At 37.4% G+C, this 20010-nt stretch overlaps 1 protein-coding gene across 4 annotated transcripts in view; it reads right to left on the bottom strand.

Annotated features, from left to right (window-relative positions):
• The window catches only part of LOC105267899 (Fanconi anemia group J protein homolog), a 72890-nt gene that overhangs the window by 6705 nt on the left and 46175 nt on the right, over positions 1-20010 (bottom strand). The window lies entirely within an intron of this gene.

The raw sequence follows: 20010 nt of genomic DNA, 5'->3' as shown, positions 1-20010 counted from the left end.
TTTTCCCAGGGTTGACTTTTGTTTTCCGAGGTAAGTTGATGGGGAACCCCACGACTTTCTATATAAATAGATGCTTGAGTGACTCTGAGAGTATCTGCAAGCTGCTGTTGTGTTTGCCGGAGATTTTCATTGAGTAGGTTGTTCAACTTCCCGTTCTCAACTTTATTTGATTGCTCATGACGTTGTTGATCTTGGAGATTAAAATTACCATTTCAAATTTTTTAAACCACTTGTTACATGTGTTGGAAGAGGAGCATTTTCTCCCAAGGTCGCGGAAATTGAAAGGAAGCAGATAAAGGGGTGCTTTTATTTACTATGTTTTTTTCGTTTGAAGGATTACAATCGGATTTAAGTGATGAGATAGGTGATAGGCACTTGAAAATGCTCTTTATTGTGAGGATTTAAAAAAAAATGTAAAATGTAAACGAGTGGCTTAATAGTGTTCCTACTTTTTCAGTTATTATTCTCAGACCTGTTATTTACCAATAAGGAATGCTCGTCGAGATGGACATGACGATTTTAATATAGGACAAGACTAGCGAAATGTTTATAATTGACGTTTTTATGAAGAAAAAAAAATATAGAAAAATGACATGACAGTTCCGTAAATCCGTGGCATCATCGAAAACGCCGACATTAACCTGACTGATTACTTCAGTTTAACGTAATTATTACCGTTTTAACGTTATCGAAAAATTATGTGACGGTAAATTAGTATTAGTATTAGAATTATTCACGTCAAAATTCAGGACAGTTTCAATATAACAAATGTGTAATAAATAAATAAATAGCAAATATCTCCAACAAATGAATATTCTTATATGAAATCTTATATGAAATATTAAATCATTGGTTGTATGATATGGAGAAAAGCTCGTCAAATATCCCCAATTAATATGACCAATGTAGGACTTCATACTTTATACAACACCGATAAAAGGAAATTCCCGATAAATAAATTGAACTCTGTAAACGTATCGAATATTTACATTGAAATATGTGAGTGTTCATGAAATTAGTGATTTGATTTCTGAAAAGTAATTATTTTTCTAGTGCTCCTATAATTTCTGGATATAAAATGAAATTTGATTGTCGATTTTCATTGATCGATATATTCGATACCAAGAAATGCAGGGATTCGGTGCTTCCAAAAAGATTATACCATCAGTTTTAACGATTGATGTGTTCTGCTATCAATAATTAATGTGACAAAGCCATCCACTTGCTTTGTGCATTCACCCCCTGGTATCAGAGAAGAATGGAAGTGCATGAAAATTGCATTACAAAGCACTTGATTGCATCCCTATTGTTGATCAGAAAGCTACAACCTGTAAACGAAGTTTCAACACATCCCCTGTGCGGGCCAATAATTAGATAGGAAGCACTCCATCAGAGACCAGTCGACCACTCTATTCCTTTTTAGGCCGACTGATACGACTATTTAAAAAGTCGAATAAAACATCTTGACAAGTACACAACAACAACTACTACAACAAATGCAACTAATAATTACTAATTTAACCTGATAATTTGGAAAAGTTGAAGGAGAACATCTGGTAGTTATAAATTTAATCGGAATGAGCTTAGAGTTGAGTCTCAGAGACACTCAAGACAAGAAAGTGACTTTCATGCTCAAACTATTGTGGATGATAACATGCAAAGTATAATGATGAAGATGGTGTGTGGAGTGGCAAAGTAGGGGTTGAAGTAAGACAAGTGAGGATTGTGGACTGGAGGCAGGAGAGAACGTTAATTACGCGTTGACGGAAGAACATGAGGAAGAAAATCAGGGAGGATAAAGTTCATCGTGTCTGTTGAGTTACTAAAGGGCTTTACCTGAGTAACGTATGTGAAGATGCCTAAGAGGGTAAGGGCAAACGAATGGACGAAGAGGGAAAGAGATATGATGCTGATGTTATTGGCATGATGGTGTTGAAGCGGCCATCTTGGCCCGCTATAAGGGAGAAACCAGGAATTCACTGTCCTTGTTCCTATCGAGTGACACTGGGGTTGGGGTGTATCAGGGGAAGGGAGAGGTGAGGGAATAAAGAGGAGTATAAGGGAAGTGGGAGAATGGGGGGGTCGCCAACCTAACCTGGTCCGACACCGCCCTGGGCCACCCTTTTAACCAAGCTCCAACGATAGAGGGTCCCGGGGGTTGCTCTGGTCGTCATGGCGACCTAACTCGTTGCCCAACCCCTACAGCCTCCGGGCGCCAATTCGTCTTCGCTTTCCCACGTATGTTCACTCCACCAGCCGAACACCAAACATGTATCTCCCTTCGCTTTTTTTCCCTTTTTTTCCCTTTTTCCCCCTTTTTCCCCCTTTTTTTTATCTATTTCACGGCTTTGTCTTTTGGGCATTTTCGATACTTCCTTGGCTTCAATTCTTTTCAGCCCATAGCTTTCAAAGCTCAAGATCGGAGTGTAAGGGCAATGACTTCATTCATTTGCGGTTGTTTAATTGATGTTTCAACTCGATGTCATTATTTTATTGTGGGGATTCTATGGAGAATGAAGGAATTATCCAAAAAATACTTTGAATATATCCATGCAGGTATATATCTCACTGTGACATTGAAGATATATTTAAAATATAGTTTAAATATATTTAATATATAATTCCAGCTAAAATCTATGTCTCAGTTATAATTTTTGGATTATATAATCCTTCATGCGAGGGTTAAGCAATTGAAAATGTACGAGTAATTGCAATAAATAGGTGACGCTCAAAGAGAATGAAGCAGTTGTAAATCCTCAATATCGTACAATAGTGCAGCTGCTTCTTTGATTAACAATGTTTCAATCTTATATCGACGCATCCTATCGTTACTATAATTCAACCTAATTGTCTAACTCTCGACTAAAAATAGCAAACAGCACAAATTCTTAAATTAACTACTCGTCAACATGACTGGATACACTCCATTAAGGATTCGTAACACGAACTTTCAATAATTCAAAACGTAATTTCAAAATTATGTATTGAGCAAAATATAATTATAGTTAACAAGTGTTAACCTTGAAATCTGTGAAAGTTAAAATCGGGGATGGCTAAGGTCCTAAATCCAGTGCAAACCGTTATAATTTGATAATTTTATCAATATCAAAACCGTTAAAATATTAAAATGTTAAAATATAAAAATGTATTTATCGAATTTGAATGGGTTATGAAGAGTGAAAAAGAGGAAAACTTTTGTAACATCAAAGACGAAAAAATTGAATTGAATTGAATAATTATAGTTACTTAGTTATTTGATTTTGTATAGACTTTAATTTATTTACACGATAAAAATTTGTTTTTATCACGTCGGGGGTCCACACCACTGGACGCATTCATTATTAATGTAAGTTCCAGATTTTATCTTTACAAATATCGAAATTGACGAACCTAGAAGTTCCACTGAGTCTTCGGTGCAGTATAATATTGTAGTGCTATTATAAGTTCTATTTGAGTTAAATGGAAGTCACTTCCCCTAACACATGCATGCGCTACTAAATTCTAGTCTAAGCTAACGGCAATTGGAAATTCGTACGTAAATTTCCAAACAATTTTTTTAGTGCAATCGTAAAATCGAATTATCGGAGATAAACAAAAAAAAGGGGAAAAATGGGAAAAATTGATTATTTATTGAAATATTCATCGCTCAGAGATGACTGTGATGCACACCGAAAAAGTGAATTACACAAAAAATACTAAAAATACTTTACACGATCTTACACAAACTTTACGCACATCATAACGCACGCTGACGAAATCTTTTTTCTGTGTTGCGAAAATTGTGCATTGTTATGCATAAAAACTGCATAACGTTGTGTAAAGTATTCTCATTGGCTTTTTTGTACGTGAGTCTAAATTATAAGTACATAAACGTATTTTAAGACTTTGCAAAATCGAAATTATGCAATGACAATTTTACACGATTTTGAATATAATTTTGGTGTTAAATTGAATTAGTAAAATACGACTGTTGCTCAAGAGTTATTTATTACTTATTTATTTTTACGCGTGTACTTTCGCCCTTGTGATGGTGATATTTTTCGGTTGGTAAGGTAGGACGTGTCCTCGTTCGTCAAGTTAAGTAACAAGTATAGATTAAAGGTATATATGTCATGTATAAATACAAAGTAGCAGAAAGTTAAAAAAATCATGAATAAAAAGTATTTGTTTAATAATAATCCGTTTCTTGGAATATTTGTGAGGATTACAGTAGAGTTGATTATTTGATAAACTTCATTTGATAAACTTCAATTGAAAACTCGGAATGACTAGGCTTTCTAGTTTGGGGATATTATGAATCGGGAAAATGTGAGGATTAATCCGTTGCTATGCGTATCTTCTAAACTATTGATCTAAATAATGCGACAGCTACAGTGTTGACGAGCTCACGGATGACTTATAGATTATAACGCAGGACAGTTCGTCGATTAATCGTTGCGTTTTTATGATACTCAATAAAAATCGTTTGGAGGTAGTGAAAGGGAAAATTTTATCGTTTATAAATCGTCGATTTTGACGGACCTATACCGGTTTTCTGGATTTTGCTCATTTTCACAACTTTATTCATGTCAAAATTTATTCTGGTGCTCTTCTGGAATTGATAACGATTCTAATTAATTTTTATTTCCACATGCCGGTTTTCTCGATTATAACACCTGCCATTTTTTTGTTACATTTAATTAAATTATATTAAATTAGTAGTTAATATTCATTTCGAGGAGTAATTGATTGAGTGTGCAGGGTATATAAAATACAAGATAATGTGACTTTACGCATGACCTCTGAATTTTGCGCACGTCGTGTGAAAAATGAGAACTTTCGCACCCAAAAAAGGGGCGAAATGTGAAATTTTTTTGGCAACTATTGGGTAAATGAATTTTTACAGAAAAATGTAATGGCGGATGAAAACCGGTGGTTTTGCAAAAATATAAGAGACGAGAGTCGTGGGTTTATCTGAAGGAGCCGCGGGCAACCACTACGAAACCGACCATTTACAGAAAAAAATGATTATTGGGTATATATTTTGTGGGACTTCAAAAGGGAATATGCGATACTCGAAAGGGGGGAAACCGTTACCCTTAAGCGTTATCAGGACCAAATGGTGAAATTGAGTGGTGCTATTCAGAAAAGAGACCTTTCAACTTTCACTGTGGGCCAATGGGCGGCCACACACAGTGAAAGACACTATAAAAGTGATTCCCCCTTTGGACTGGGAAATTCTTCCACGTGTAGTGTATTCTTCTCATGTTGCACGTTCTGTTTTTTTTTTCAGATACCACAACATCACCTGGTGGCAACCAAATTCTGATCTAAAAAAGTTTTGATGATTTTACCCCGTCAATACCATTTTTCATCTCATCATCTTTCCTCGAGCCAGAATTCCCCGATTTCCCCATAGATTTGTGACCAGTGAAAAATCACTTTTCCGCACTCGTATCGAAATATCGTATTTCCACACGTATCCTATAGAATTTTAAGATCTCCACGAGAAAAGGGAGTTTCTAAGGAGTTTGCCGGGAAAGAATGGAAGGCAAGTAGAAGGCAAGATATATCCCAGGAGTCTCAAAAACACTTTTCCTCGAGTGTTGAGGGTTTTTGATTACAATGTGTGGAAAGTGGAGCTTTACGCATACTGAGGGTACGTAAAATATCACTTTACTCACAGTGTGACGAAAAAAAGGTGAAATTTAGTAGAGAAATGATTTGGTTTCTATAGTGAAAACCAGTGGTACAGTACTTTTTTCTCTGACTAGAGATATCGACAGATGCTAAACAAGCGTGGCTGCTTACACCGTACAGACAGTAACAAACCCCATTTCATAATACCACTCGATTCTTCGTGGTCCAATGGATTGGAATATGTTACGCAATATTATTTTGTTACGTACGGTCGCACCCGATTCTTTGGAATTATAAAAGGCTGGCCCCTGACAATGGGTGCGGAAAACCGGAAATATGCTTCTACCACGTCTTAACAGACAAAAATATTTCTCAGATGCAGATATAATATTTCCACATGCCCGTGCGAAAGAGCATCTGACTCCGACTGGGCATCCATTTGTGGAATAATAAAATCACTGTGAAACTCACACAATTGTTTAAACGTTATTTGCTGATGGCTATTTTTCGTTTAACGTTTTCCATTAATGACATTGATCCCCTCGTTCTCATTGTACTGGGTTCAAAAGATTTACGTTTTTATTTCCGAAGCATTATATTTTTTCGTTGAGAAGTTTGAAAGATTATGGGCCCTGTCAGAGGGCTAATAACTGAGTCTGCAGTACATACACACATCTGATACCACATAAAAGGAGGAGGGGTAAGGGTCTTTACAATCGTTTGGTATTAAATACTAATCGTAATGGGGAATAATGGAGAGAGAATAACTAGTACGTCGCCTTTTTCTCATTTTCGACACATAATGGATTTCAAAATGCTATGCGGGATCTTCAAAGAGAACTACCGGTGTTCAACCAGTACCGACAAACGTGCAATGCCCAATGCAAAAAACCAGATGGAAAACATAAAGAATGCCATTAAAAAATGTCATTTTATCAAATCGCTTTATTAAAAAATTATTCAATCGAGAATAATGTGTGAGAATCGTAATTTCGAAAATAATGATTATGTTCGTTCGATTGAATTATAAACTAGAAATTATTACCCGTGATAATCTCCATTATCAAGACTTCTCCAATATTTTCAATCGGTTCAGAAACGTATTGCAAATTGATTAGGAGATAATGATTCATGCAGAAAAAAGTAGAGACAAATATCCCACTTGTTTTTCGATGGAAAAACGTGTGAATATGGAATGTGTGGGCGATCGGGGAGGAGCTAAAAATACGAGAGAAAGGAAGAGGAGTGATAATACCGTAGATCTACCCTCGTTGAACCGATAGCCATTAATCCCTCATGGGAGCAAACGATACCGAATTTTTCGTATCTCTTTCCCGTTGGGATTGACAGGGATGCTCGGGATATGTCGTCCCTCGTGAGATTCGCTAATGAAACGCTTCTCGCTGCCCTCACTTCAGAGAATTCATCATCCCTCGTGATGAGACATGCGTACTTCGGTACACATTACAAAGACATGGCTGTAATACCTCTCAGCAATTTCTCTTTATTTCAATAGATAAATATTCTCTCCTTTTACAGGACATTCGATTCAATAATCCCGAGAAAACTAATCCAATCATCAAGTTTACTTTCCATTATTTGTAATTAAATGCGAAGTTATGATATATAGTTAATTGAATTCAATTATCTTGTGATAACTTTTTAATATAAATTGTTGTGTTTATATGGTTTGGTTGATCGTTTGAAAATTTAAAAAATTTCCCTGTTTTTTTTTCACTAAACGGAGTTTGGGAATCGAGTGAAACAAGACCTCCTCAACATGTATTTGTTGACTAGTAATAAATGAATCATCACGACCACAATCATCATTCTAGTTGCGATCTTATGGCTTTTTATGGGTGACTTTTGTGTCGCGTACGTGTGGCTAATGATGAGATGTCCCTGGTAGCGCCGCCATAATAGAGGGTCAAATGTGGGGTTACGCATCGGGAAAATTTCTGCTAGGTTGTGTTGTGCCCTGACTATATTACTTGGTACTTATTACCTTTGTTTAACTTCGTAAATTATGCTATAGTCAGGATAATATACTATATCAGCATCAGGAGTCTACGCTGTGATAAGGGTGACTATTGAGAGTCCCTTCAAAGTCCAGTGATTCTGTCGCCAAGGGATTCAGACCTATATATGGACATGGTAATTTTTACCATGTGGATGATCGATATCGAGATTTGGGAGATTAACTGCAGGAGAATTGGAACGTAGAGTGATAAAAATAAATAAAAATAAATGAGAGAGGTACGATTAAAAGAGGTACCAATGAGAAAAAGAAGAGAAAAATTGAAATAAATCCGAATGAGGGATCGTTTTGCTCCTCTCCTCCCTTGGCACGTGCACACCGTTGAAAGGGTCTGTACACAGAAAGTTTTGACGTGGACCCGTGGTTTTTTCTGAATTGAAAAAGCGGAAACCGGCTGTCGAGATACGGATCTGACCAATCATAAAGCCGTGTGTATAATAGCCGGCGCTTCCGAGTGGTTTCGGTGCACACTCGAGATTTTTTAATTTTTTTTTTTTTCTCAAAACCCTTATCCACTTGAGAGCCCACCCTTTCGGCAGATTTCCAGTGTGTAAATACATGTGGGATTTGTGTGTAATGAAAGCCAGTGGATATTAGTCAGGTACGTTTATTAATTGACCGGTATTCCTGGGCTGTGATATTAGTATTGTGCGGAGAAATCATACGTAGAACCAGTCGTGTCTCATAATTATTTCGCTCTACTCGTTCGGGATGGATGGAAACGACGAAAGCCATCATAGGAATTCGTACTATTATTGGAATATTTTGGGCCGTGTATTTATAACGGATAATTTGTCATTCGGAGAGTTTATGAATATCAACTAGTGTAACTGCGATTGATTGTGGGTGATATTAATGAATATTAAATAAAAACCAATCTATCAGGTAATTCGATCGCTTGGGGCTTCAGGTGAAATTCATCGTGCTTATTTGTTCAATATCTCATTATGAAGTATTATTTTTTTGAGGAATGCTCAAATATAATTAGTGACTGTAATTCAGGTATCAGGTAGTTGTATTCCGGAGACATGCGCATTTTAATGTCTATTTATTTAAACGTAAATAAACAATCTATTTTTATATCAATGCTGTCATTATTCATCGCTCAATCCGAGAACATCCAGTGCATCCGCATCGATTAATGCCGGGGATTTATATTTACTCGGTGTGCATTTAATGTCGAAATTGAGATATTATATTATATTCATATTAATTATATTTTTGCCACGTGCTGTGATATGAATTTTTCATGATTGGTGGAATTGGACGCCATGACAGTTATCAACGCAGTTTCGTTTATAAGTTTCAGCAAATAAGGAATAAGTGTGATCGGTTGCACATATACATGAACAGAAATTTGTATGAAAAATGTGTACCAGAATCGTTTGAAAAATTACTGAACTGTCCAGTAAGCGTTGAGCATTACTAATCTTAAATATTATGCGCGGTAAATATTCCGGAGAACTGCAGTGATTTTTCATGCATTTCACATGACTTTTTATCAAGGCAGTGCCATATCCCGCGTTTGCTAATACGAGACCAGTGATTTTTCCTATTATATTCTCCTATTACATGCAGTTATTGAATTTATGTGAATAAATATTGAAGTCTATTAAAAAAAAAGTAACAAACAGATTCTCAGGCATGATGTTTTAATTAGACAACTAATGGTGCTATCTCTATGATAATCCGATACAATGAACAGACTATCGGTAATGGCTTTTCAAGCCGCCATCGAATTTCATTCGATATGAACTTTTTGGGAAGCCGATGAATAGAGCTTAATAAATGGTATATTCATGGAAAAATGCATGAAGCTCCATTAAGACGGCATGAGAAAACCGCATGCTTGGGTTCGCCAAGTTTGGTTAATTACCCTGACACTAAAAACAGAAAACTTGAACGAATACAAAGCTTCAATAGAACGGTAAATAGGTCCATATTTAGGAGAAATGAATTTCTAATAATCAGCGAGTACTCTCGATGGGAATGAAAAGGATAATGAGAGAAGTACACCAAGGCCCTCAGTGAGATAGTGCACTCGGAAATATCTCGGTAATATTCGAATATTCAGAATATTTTTCAAGATAATTATTCCGCGAAGACATTAATTACCTCTCAGCGCCTCGATCGCGTTGATGTGAATGCTATTCATTTTGTGTTCTCCTCATTCACCGAGGGTAGGATGCAATCTCCATCATTGAGCCCTGCTTGAATTGCAAAAAAATGGAAAGGAAAGAAGAAAGAGTGGATCGTCGAGAGAGAGAGAGAGAGGGAGAGAAAAAAATGGAAAAAATGGAAAAAAACTGAGGAGTATATATTCGGGGCTCTTCCTGCCACTGAATTTTATCTCCTCATGCGCATTGCTCTGGAAGGTAATTGAAAGTTCTAATTATTATGCTTGTCAAGTGGCGTTGAGTTAAAAATAATTATAAAATGGCTAAAATCTGGGGACCTTTATTGAAGAGTACACCATTGGAAAAAAATATTTTTTCTTCCATTTGCCTTCTTTTTTAAGCTCGCATATCGCCTGGCGCACGAGATACTCTAGGGGGTGGAGTGGGCAGGGGTTGGGAAAGAAGAGAAATAATAAAAAAAAAAAAGTAGGGGAAAAGGGTAGGATGAAGTGAGTGAAAGCAATGGCGTCCCCATGAAAGCCCGTACACGATTGGTTCCCAAAGGATGACGGGGCAAAAAGGGAGAACACATTTTTTGCCACCCTCTATATACTGCCCTCGTTGTCATTTTAATTCCAACTCCCCCTCGGGGCAGAGTCGATGAAGGGTGTCCTTTGAGATATACCCTGCATGGATTTGATGTGCCACGGTGAACTCATTGGTTCCTCTCTTCAATGCTTTTTTTACTACTACCTCTAGATACCGGAATTAAATGAGATAAGTGTAATTACATTTTTTCATGGTCTCTCGAGAATTGGAGAATTTTCAAGGTAGCGTGGGGGCGATTATAAATTTCCTCGTGGGAATTTAAAAGATGGGGATCAATTAGTGGACCAATATCAATGGAAAAGATTGAGAATCATTTTTCGGATGTTGATGCTCCATGGAGCAGATGATTTTTATTGTCTCATCTTTTGAGGGCTGGATTAATACTTGATGAGAGAAATAGCGTACTCCCAAATTTGAAAACTTTAAATGTGACTGCATCATTTGTGGGTAATTGACCAATTGGTCAGTTACGTACGCATAATTAATTAGAGATGTAAATTGAACGCGTCACACGACAAGCCGTTTATGACGACTGTCACAATTACCCCCTCATTTTTCATTATTGCCACAATTTACCAGAAAGGAATGACGGTCATCTTGCAATTATATAGCTCAACCCTGATTTTTTTCATTTTTGTTGGAATTCGTTTCATGTTTAAATGTCAATACCACAGCTATTTTTCATTTATATGAGTGGAATTGATGAGCTATAGCTGAATGGTTAAGATGAATGTGAAACTTGAAACTTGAGATGACAATTTAATTGAAAAGTATTGAACACGGAGTGTTAAAAGAGATTTTTGCGGCTTGAAATTGCCGTAGGGGAGGAACTACATATTACAAGAAATACAGCCTAGAGAGAGTAATAAATATATCAACGAAGACAATGAAAGGAATGAAAAGATTTCTTGAACCCCTCATCAAACTCAATTCCTCCTTGGCAAATCGAAATAATCCGTCAAGCCTGAAGAATCAAGATTGACAAAGTTGTCCATTTGAAGACGTCAACCCCCTGAAAAATTGATGCTGCAGAAAAGGCAAGGAGTACGTCCAAATGGCGTTGCGGATTATTCTGAGGGTTGATAATATCTCGCAGTTATAAAATAGAGGGAAGAAAAAAATGGAAAAAAAGAAGGAAACAAAAAGAGAGATTAAAAAAATAGAGAGGAAAAAAAGAGGAAGCTCAGCGATGAGGACTTATACAGAGGAGATAGCTGAAGTGAAAAAGGGTGGTTCGACATTATTGTACAGTGCACATTAAGTACTGAAGAATGGCGGGAGATAGTGAAAAGAGGGAATGAGAAGGAAATGCAATGGAAAGGTTATCCGTGCGAGGATGTACATGGGTAAAAGCAAAGAGGCAATCCCACGACTGTATGTGACAGCCATTTTAATTCTGGCTTGTTCCTATCACGGGTGTACATTGTATACAGAATACATAGGAAAGGTGTCCCGCTGATTTTCATATTCCCGGGATGCTGTACAGTTACCCGCCTATCTCCTTTTATTAGCATCTCCTTTCAAATTCATGCAGGATGGTGAAAAAAAAAAAATGAAGACAAAGGGAGAGCAAGTGAGTGATACCCTATCTCGTAGCATCGGGAATCGAATGAAAAGTACCAACCCCTCGTTCACCATCTGATAGCGTTTAATTCTGGGATAAGCCTTGAGTGGCGCACTAGTTGACGATAAGCCTCGAGGGGATGGAAGATACCTCATTGCCTTGACTTATCTACCCACTCTCTTCTTTTTTTTTTTCTCTTTTTTTTTTCTTTTTTTTTCTTTCGTACTTCTCCACGAAAAAGTAATATCTGGCATCAACGAGGTCCTCCCTCAAGAATGCTGATACACATCTAATAAAGGTGAAAAGAAAAGATGCCAAAATAGGAAAAAATTGAATTCCTCGCATTGTGACTCTTCTTCCGTGTTGGGGATTCCGTTCGGATATGGGCTCAACATATTTTTTAAGACTGTCTTCGTCTTTTGGGGTAACAAATTGAGAATTGAGGAGGATAAGGATAGCTCATTACGTCGTGTTTTAATTGAAATAGGTGAAATTTTTTTATAATCCATGAAATCTGATTGGAATTTCATTGATTCAACACGAACAGAAATATTTAATAACAATTACCTATCTGTCCCATAATTGCGGAGTGAAATATGATCAAGGAACATTAACCAGAAGTATTACAAAATTCGTTCTGAGGGTTCTATAATTTTCGCATGAAAAATTACGATACCACACAAATTTTCTCAGTCATTTTCATAATGGGAAATAAACAAATTCTTTTGGTATTCCCGCGACCTGGTCATTGCTCGATCAGAAAAATGGAGAAAGGGAAGAGCTATCGATTCAGCATACCCCACTCGATCATCAATCATCGAGGGTTCCTCTTTCAATTATTTAATAAACGCGATGCCCCGAGAAATAAATGAACAAAGCAAAACAGCGATAATAAATAAAAATAAACTCGTAAGCCGTAAAAATAGTCCATTTGCCTTTTATTTAAGTTTTTGAAGGGTGAGTTGAGAGTAGAATGGTTGCTCGACAGGAGGTATGTAACAGAGGCACATGCACATAGCCATCTTCAGCAAGAGCAGCCATCGGAACATCTTCTCTTCTCATTACTCAGTCTCATGGTTCGCTCCTGGTGTCCCCCCTTCCTCCCAACCCTTTTCACCACCCACTTTTCTAGCAGAGCTCTTAGTCCACTGGCAGTCACTCACCGGGGGCGTCTAATAATGTCGCCAGCGAGGCGTTCCAACGTTCCACAGTGCCATCCCCCTTTTTCACCCCTCACATACCCCTATATTCGCCTTCAACATCTCTCTCGTCTCCACCACCTCCAGGGTGAAACATCAACCTCTCCTCTCTCCTTTCTCCTCACGAATCTCTTCCCTTTTAGCTCTCCTCAGGCTCTCACACAAGCATCCCACCGACAAAATGAGCCTCGCTCCGTCTGCCATCCCACCCTCCAGCGTCCTCGCCTTTCCACCCCATTCGTTCTCTATAGACTCCTCTATATACCATACCACCGATAACGATGAGGGAGAATCTCCCTTTAACCCCCCACCCTATTTACCTCTATGCCCCTCTATGTGTTCTCCACTACATAGCCTCCAACTTCACTTGATCATTCCAGAAAAGTATGTCGATAATATCCTGAGAATGTTTCTAGTTAGCAGTGAACATGAGAGAATTATGGAAATTAAGTGGATGAAATAACATCGCCATTGCGGTATTATCATTGGTATTGATATTGTATTGTTGAGGGATAAAAGCACTAACAATTTAAATGCAGAAATTTAAAAGTCACCATTTTTTTCCAACTAAATTGACGCTTGGTCATTTTTCTGGCGAACTTACGATGGAATTGATGTTATTGTTGTTATTTAATGCCTCGCAAAATTATAGTCATTATTAGGTAATTATTATTTATGTCGCGGGGGTGCGAGGATTTTCCTGCGGTTTTTATAAACTTTCAATGGGAACCATAAAACAGTTAAATCCGTTGATAATTTTCCGGAAAATAAAAAAACGTGAATTTTCGTTGGAAGGTGTGGAAAATCCTTGATGAATATCGCAGTGCACATGGCAATGGGTAACAAAATGGCTACTCGAGTAACAAGGTAATGGTTACTATGGGACATGGCGAACTTCTTAATCTGAAAATGGCGGATGAACCTATATAATTATTATGTTCCATTCAAGTGACATTACTAGATGATCTGGAAAGCTTTTTTTATCATCTTGTAATTATTGCAATGTCCAACATTGTAAAGTATAAATAGTAATGGGTATGTACATATATGTATCATATATGTGCATCTTGTAATCTCACAAGTAATATCATTTTACAAGCCACAGAGAAGAAGCCACTGGAGTTTCCTGAGAATTACATATAGATGTAGATTGAATTCTGATAACGTAACCGTAATAGAGTTGCAGTTTATAATTACACAATATTTCCACGAGCGCATCCAAACTGACACCGAAATTGGCGAGTTACGGTTATATATAACGGAATTGGTTTGCGGCGACTATTTTGAAGAGAAGAACACATTGATGTTTGTAAACAACTATCAATATACCGGCAAAATTCATGTTCATGGTGCGTTTTCCCATCGTCATGTCCATCAGTACTCGTTAAATAAGTGATATATTTTTGTATGCATCAATAAAATAGAAGAAGAATTAAATATTTGTTCATAAATAGAATTGAAATGATTTCGGAGGTGTTAAATCCCCGATAAGGAATGTAACAATAAAAATGTTTCAATGACTTGAAACCGAAACATTTAACTTATTAAACGCGATTCGGAAATGGAGATGAAATCTCTGATGTTTTTTTGAAGAAGGCACGTGTCGAATCCTCCCCGATGGAGTGTGTCAATTACAACCCCAAGAGATGACAAAGAAAGCTGAGAGAATTAAAAGGCTGAAATAATGCTTAGGGGTTGATATTGAATATAGCGAAATCTATTTCCCAACATAACCGAATTGAATCACCCGTTAGATTATTTGGCTTTATGGTGCGGGAATATCCTATGCCAATATGACGTGGAGGGCTTGTTCACAGCGAGGGTGGTGGGTTGTCATGGTAACGGTGGCACCCGCTAGTGTCGGCTCCAACGCCACCCGAATCCCTCATCTCTACCTCATCTCTCTTCACCCTTCCGCTGCCATCCCTACCCAACTCCTCGCCCTTCCCGTTCTTCCCGTCCTCTAGGATTTCAACTATGGGTTCTCTCGTCAGAGAGAGAGAACACCGAAGGGGAAGCATCAAATGCCCCCTTTTCTACCCAACCACCCAAACCACCCAAACCACCCCAACCACCCCAACCACCCCAGCCACCCTAACCACCCCCTTTTCAAGCTATCCCGTTACAGATATAGCGGTCGAGGCTACCTCTACGCCTCCCAACGATCAATATGGTGGACAGACGCACCGACACTCCTGTCGACTTTCCTATTCATTATATCACCATGTTTACCATTTTTTTTATTTCATAACAAAATATATTATCGCCGGTAAGAAATAATATATTCGGGTATAATCAAAAAATAGTACATCACGATATGAGTGGAAACAGGTGGGATATGATTGCTGCTTAAGATTCCATAGGATATCGCCATTTTTTATTTTCATGATTTTTTCTATTCGAGTGAATTTTTACTTGGCCGAAATTCAGGATGGATGACACCATTAATGCGTATAGCACGATGCGCGTCGACCTCAGGTGTACAAACAGACCTCGGGCAATACACATTGCGAAAAAAAAAAACTCCGTCACACACTGGGGTTTAATCTTCAGCCTGGAGCCATTTTTCGTATACATTATAGAGTTTCTTCACCAGTGCCTGAGGGCATATCGCCATATATTAAGCCGTTCACGTATGATTCGAGGGGAATTTTCCATTTTTTTGCGTTTCGATGAAAACTACAATTACTCATTTGAAAGTGTAAACACTGTGCCAAATATATTGTAGATCATTCGCTATCGGATATTCCCCGAATATTGTATTTCATTACAACGAAAATAAATTAAAAAAAAAATAAATATTCGATAATAATATTTACAACAATTTCTTTAATCCGGACTTCGACTGATTAAGATGCGGTGTCGGGGGTTGCAGGACACATTTAATCAAAATGAAGTGGGAAACGAGTGTCAAATATAAAAAAAAAACACTTGATAGGCTACAGGGAAATTATCATATTAAAATGTGTCACGTGACCCCGAATACTGCAGTCCGATAGAGTGAAATAAGAATTAAAGAAATTGTCGATTAAAAATCCTGTGGGTCCTCCCACGTGGCATCGAATGGAGCAATTCTATTGGCCGATATTTGGGTCGGAAAAATAATCATAGTAATTTCTGGGATGTTCTTTTGTCGGTGAGGTGAGGACTGAGTACGGGAGGCATATTGCTAGTTAAACCGTGCGAGAGTCGAGTTCCTTTCTTTTTCTTTTGAAATTAACAATTGTTCGCTAGCAGTGAGTGAGCAAGCGACGTGGCATCTCGGATTTCAAACGTCTAGCCGATTTCAAGGCGTCTAGCGCCGTACGAGATCGGTTACAATTACCAGTATCACTGGTACTCTACACTCAAAAAAATTAACATTTATCAATATATCAAAGACTTGTCGAAGTAACGCAAATTCGATACTTCTATCAAGTCCTAAAATATACTGAATGTATTGAATATCTGTTTGCATTATTGCGGTTATTTTACCGACTCACACAAATTATTACTCACTAGCCCTACTAGAATTTATGTATGGCATGACGAATCTAAGCTCCACCGAATATGGCGCGAGTCTTGTTTTTCGTTAGGTATACCGGATGAGGTATGCCTCATCTGGACCATTAGAGGGGCCAGTTAAGGCATGCCCTATTGGCTTTAACCTAACCTCCACCGAATCCGGTGCGACTCTTGTTCTTCGCTAGACATGCCAGATGAGGTATGCCTCATCTGGGCCTTAGACAAGCCTGTTAAGGTATACCATATTGGGTATAACTTAACCTCCACCGAATTCGGCGCGAATCTTATTTTTCGATAGGCATGCCGGATGAGATATGCCTCATCTGAGCCTTAAAAGAGCCAGATAAGGGTCCATTTGCTATGCCTAATATCTCTCAAAAATTATTAATGTTCTAATTACTTAGAATTTATAGATAGAACCATAGTTCTGACTGAGGACATACTTTTTTGCTAACATTTCTTTTTAATATTAAAGTCAAATGGTTAGTCATGAGGATGCACCTCAACTTCAAGCAGTCTTACATGAATAATTGTTGAACTGTCAGTTCAGAAAAACTATCAGTTCAGAAAAACTATCAGTTCAGAAAAGGTGGCAATTATTGAGTTGCGACATAATATTTGTGTGAACTCTTACTCTTCTTTTCATTTCATTATCCTAAAATGGAGTTGAATAACATTAAATCTCAACGAATACGCGAGCTGGCTCGATTACGAATGAGTGAACGCCGAAAAGTTCAAAAGGATCGTGCCAGTGAGAATCAGAGGAGACTTGATAAAGAGTTGATAGATTACTTGTTAAGTGATGAGGAATCAAATGAATCGAATGGATTATTTGCGGATAATGTCGAATTGGATTCTTCAAACATAACCTCCAAGCGAATTGCAGGTATTCATTCTGATGAGGGGATAAGTCACAGAAAGAGCAGAAGTGTCAGTGAAACAAGTGATAATTTTGAGATAGAAAACGAAGACAGGAGTGATTGTGAAAATTTGGCTGAAAATTTCTATGACTGTGAAGAACGGGATGACAGGTTGGAGAGATCCATTGGCAGCGAAAATGATATTTGGGAGGCCAGTGTCGCAGAGGAAGATTTTTCAGATTTCGATGATGAAATCGAAGCACCTGAAATTGATGAACTTCGTGAATGGTCTCTTCAAGTTCCACCACTTCCTCACACTCGAGTGGATGGTTTACTGAAAATTTTGCGAAAAAGATTATTGCCTGCACTGCCAGCTTGCTCAAAGGTTTTTCTTGATACAACAAATGCTGAATATAAGATTCAAAAATTTGTTGACAGTGAATTTGTTTATTTTGGAGTGGCCAAAACGCTGATTAAAACTGTTAATCCTTATTTACATGGAACCAATGTACTTCATCTTATAATTAATGTTGATGGTATGCAATTGTTTCGGTCAAGCACTCGGCAATTTTGGCCGATACTGTGCCAAGTTTTCTCTGAAGAGACAGAATATGAACCTTTTCCTGTTGCCATTTATTCAGGAAATAAAAAACCAACTGACGTGGGAGAGTTTTTGAAAAATTTTATCGAGGAACTCGAGGAATTGCATACAAATGGATTACTGGTAAATGACCGAGTATTCAAAATTTGCCTCAAAGCATTTGTCTGTGACACGCCTGCTCGTGCCTTTTTAAAACAAATCAAAGGACATGGAGCATATTGGGGTTGCGAGAGGTGCACTGTGAAGGGAGAGTATGAGCAGCATCGAGTTATCTACGTTGATGTTGATGCTGAAGACAGGACTGACACATCGTTCCGAGAGCAACTGAATCCTGAGCATCACACCGGCATCTCTCCTTTACTGAAGATTAAACCTGCTGTGAACATGATCGATATGTTCGTCCTCGATTTCATGCATCTATTATGTTTAGGTGTGATGAAAAAGCTGTTGAATTATTGGATTTCTGGAAAACAATCAAAAACGAAGTTAAGCCAACAAACACAATTGCTTTTGTCTAAATTACTAACTAACTTACAATCACAGATACCGGCTGAATTCCAAAGAACCACTAGATCTTTGACAAATTTTGAACTTTTTAAGGCGGTGGAGTTCAAATTTATTCTTCTCTATGCTGGACCAGTGATCTTTCGAAAGATATTATCTGACAAAGTTTTTAAACATTTCTTACTACTGCATGCAGCATGTAGAGTTTTGTGTTCGAAGGAAGAGGCTTTAAAAAACTGGGAATGTGCAAAAATTTACCTCAGAAAATTTGTTGAATTAGCATCAAAATTATACGGAAAGACTATTTTAATTGGAAATATTCATAATCTTATACATTTAGCTGATGACGTGAAGAACATGGAATGTCCCCTCTACCACATTTCAGCATTCCCTTTCGAGAATGCACTTGGCAAAATTAAAAAGCTCCTTCGAACAGGTAACAGACCTCTTGCCCAAGTATGTCGTCGATTGCATGAGTTATTTTTTGCTAGATCTCCAAAGCTTTCAACTCCATCTTCTTCGATAAAAATATTGAAGAGTCTCTGTGCCGATTCAAATGGGAAAATTATTATTAAGCGTTTAATGTACAAAGAAATTATTCTTACACCCACACCTCCCAATAATACAGTACTTTTAAACACTGGAATACTTTTAGCAATTAATTAAATTTATCTTCTACGCAATGAGACATTTGAGAATATTGAAATTCGTGGAATTCAGCTGGTTAAAGTAAAATCCATATTCACGTATCCTTGTGATTCTGCCGATTTAAATATGTGGTGTGTTAGTAAAAAGAAAGGAAAACTGTTAACACGAAAATTGAATTGTGCCTTACAAAAAATGGTTACTCTAGAAATGAGTGATAAAGAAGAAAAAATCTATACAATGCCATTACTGCATATGTAATTTCCAAGCATATGGCTCTTAAATGATCCATCATCGATCATTTTCAATTATATGCTTTGAATAAACTTAATGAAATATTGAAATTCGCGTTTTTACTTCGACTTCCACGTTGGGTTATTATTATTTTTCATTTACAAAGGACACTGCACTAACACCTTGGACTTCACTCTCATGCCAATGAAAGCAAGTCTTGTAACCGTGTACTAAAATACATCTTTGAATCCATGGATTAATTAACTCTCGTTTTAATTTTTTATCCTCATTCAGGTTCCACACCGTTTTTCAATAAATTGAATTTAACGCATGTGAAATGAATTTCCTATTTGAGAGCGCTGTTATTTCCTCCGAAAAATAGAATAAGTATTACTTTCTTTAATAGTTGATTGCATAAACGCATCAGAACATTTATTCTGATCTTGTGGTGAAAATCTTCACGCCTGTTCGCGGAATCTCTTGGGTTATCATTTAAACAAGGTAATTATGAAGTCG

This window comes from Fopius arisanus, unplaced genomic scaffold (assembly GCF_000806365.1).
Source record: "Fopius arisanus strain USDA-PBARC FA_bdor unplaced genomic scaffold, ASM80636v1 scaffold00051, whole genome shotgun sequence".
Lineage (NCBI taxonomy): Eukaryota > Metazoa > Arthropoda > Insecta > Hymenoptera > Braconidae > Fopius > Fopius arisanus.
This window is presented reverse-complemented; position numbering and strand designations above follow the sequence as displayed.